This window comes from Pteropus medius, unplaced genomic scaffold (assembly GCF_902729225.1).
Source record: "Pteropus medius unplaced genomic scaffold, Ma_sr-lr_union100, whole genome shotgun sequence".
NCBI lineage: Eukaryota > Metazoa > Chordata > Mammalia > Chiroptera > Pteropodidae > Pteropus > Pteropus medius.
This window is the reverse complement of record NW_024344240.1, coordinates 5582870-5585384: the sequence shown is the minus strand read 5'-3', so window position 1 is coordinate 5585384 and position 2515 is coordinate 5582870. Positions and strand designations below refer to the sequence as shown.

The window sequence follows — 2515 nt, the reverse complement described above, 5'->3', positions numbered from 1 at the left end:
AGATAAAACTGGGCTATTTGCCCCCACCCAGAGGGCTAGTTAGTGCAGAAGCAGAATGTGAACTTAGGTCTGCCCATGCTTCTCGCCATTGATGGGTACTGGAGGAAGCTACTTTTTCCCATGTAGATCCATGTGGGAAGAGAACGCTGAGAGACCTAGAAGCATTTAGAATCCTGGTTGCCAGATTTTGTATTTCAAAGCCCAACATTATTTAAAGAAAAAGAAAAAAAACGTAAAGGAAGAGAGAACCAATACAATATAGAGTTGCTGGTTTTGTGCCATGGAAAGATATATATTTTTTAAGTGTATAAATTATTTATTATCAGACAAAGTCTACAGGTTTATTTCTTCTCGGGCACACCCACAGTGCGGCATCGGAGGCCGGTGGTCTTGGTGTGCTGGCCTTGAACACGAAGTCCCCAGAAATTGGGCAACCTTCTATGGGCATGAATTTTCTTCAGTTGCTCCAGGTCTTCATGGAGCTTGCTGTCCAGACCATTGGCCAGGACCTAGCTGTATTTCCCATTCTTCACGTCCTTCTGTCTGTTTAAGAACCAGTCTGGGATCTTGTACTGGCGTGGATTTTGCATGTGTAATGCTGATTACACATTCTACCTAATCCTCAGTAAGCTCTCCTGCCCTCTTGATGAGGTCTATGTCTTTCCTCAACACCACATGAGCATATCTTCGTCCCACACCCTTAATTGCAGTGACGGCAAAGGCTATTTTCCGCCCACCCATCGGTACTGGTGTTGAGTACCCGCAAAATGTGCTGGAACTTCTTGGAATCATTAGAGACAAGGCCCGTAGCCCCAGCGGCGGCATGTAGATCTCCTGTGGAAAAGAGCCAAGTAAAGCTATTTTTTAAGACTACCAACCATTTCACCATTATTTCATAAAAGAAAGAATATTTTAACATCAGAATGCATAAGAATATAATTTTAGCATAAAAGAAAGCCATTTAAATTTAATAAATTTAGTTTTATTGAAACCTTACTGCAGCAATCTTATTTTTCTTTTCTATTTTTTTGTTTGACTACAGATCAGTAAAAATGTTATCCACAGATTGGCCCTGGTCTATCGACAGAAGCTGGAAAACACTAGTTCAAGAACAATGGAGAAATTCACTATGAAACGTGAAGAATCCGGACAAGGACAGAAACAATTTAGCAGCTTTGTCTGGGTAAGCCTTTGTCCCTTTGGAGTCATAAAAGTTACTATCTCTCTAGCCCTGGAGAACCACTTTACATGATCCCTTGAGGTATCTATCTCTGCCTTTGGAGAGGCTCTGGGAACCAGAAAAACAAGAAATACATGACCTTATTCCTACTCATGGATTTAATTCTGAACTCGATGTTCTAACTCTTTCAAACTCAATAACTCAGTGCATCACATTCTCTATTTTCAGTCTCTAAGTTTTGCTCATGCCCTTGTTTTATGTTGTTCTTGTCAATGTATAAACTTCTAAACCTAGAGAATCTTATAAAAATTTATTTACAAACAGAGGATATGCCTGGAAGCAAAATCTCAACAGACTAAGAAAAATGCTTCTGAGAATAACAGTTTGCAGTTTCTTTTATGCTTTTGGAATTAAGGAGAGAATGTAAGCAAGATTACAGGGAGGTGGGAGAAAGCAAGGCGGGGATCAGATTCTGCGCTCTCTGCAGGGCGGTCATGCTTTAGAAGGAGGGGTCTGAAAAGAGGCTTCAAAGGAGTGTTAACCTAGAATCTCAGAAACAATGCACAGGGCTTGCTTCAGGTAAGAGGAGCCTTTTCCTGCAGAAATTTTATGCCTGGGGTGTGACAACCTGCCATGACCTTACTGGCCCAGTTAGGAACTTATGGTCAAATCATCCTGTGAGGTTACTTTCCATAGAACCACCCTCCCCCACCCCCATTTTTGTCCATTCTTTAGAATTCAAATGGCCAGGTCTTCCCTTCTAGGACCTTGACTCCCCTTCTACCATAATTCAAATTTCCCTACAGGCTCAAATGTAGATTGCTTTGGGTTAAACATCCCTCCCAGCTCAACCATTCTAGGAATCCTTATCTCAGGGCCATGCCCTTGGCAGGCAGCTTTATTGAAGAGGGTTTTCTGTTTCATAAGAAGGAACTAGATAATAACAGAAACTTATTATATTTCTATATCATATGCAAATGCCGAAGAGTCTGCGTAATTTATAACTTATAATAAAATTTTGTATAGACGACATCTGCTGTTTTTACTTGGAAGGCATTCCTTACTCCTTTTGATAGCAACACTCTGATTTCGTTGTGGGAGAGAATTCGCACCCCTTGAAAATATTCTTAGAGAAACTGTTAATCAAGATGCTGCAGTGCTGCAGCCCCCATCCCTGTCTCCAGGGGTTGGCACAAAACTCACTCTGGGCCACTTAGACTCTTCCAGGAATTTAGAATTCGAATATCTAACCTTATAGCACAGGGTGAAAAAATCATTGGAGCTGAAACATTGTAATCATGGCACATTAAAGAGATTGCTTTTAATTCATGAAAT

The 2515-nt window shown here is 40.9% G+C and overlaps 1 pseudogene; it reads right to left on the bottom strand.

Moving 5' to 3' along the window:
- Nucleotides 1-341: 341 nt before the first annotated feature.
- Nucleotides 342-889, bottom strand: LOC120607395 (40S ribosomal protein S18-like; annotated as a pseudogene).
- Nucleotides 890-2515: the final 1626 nt, after the last annotated feature.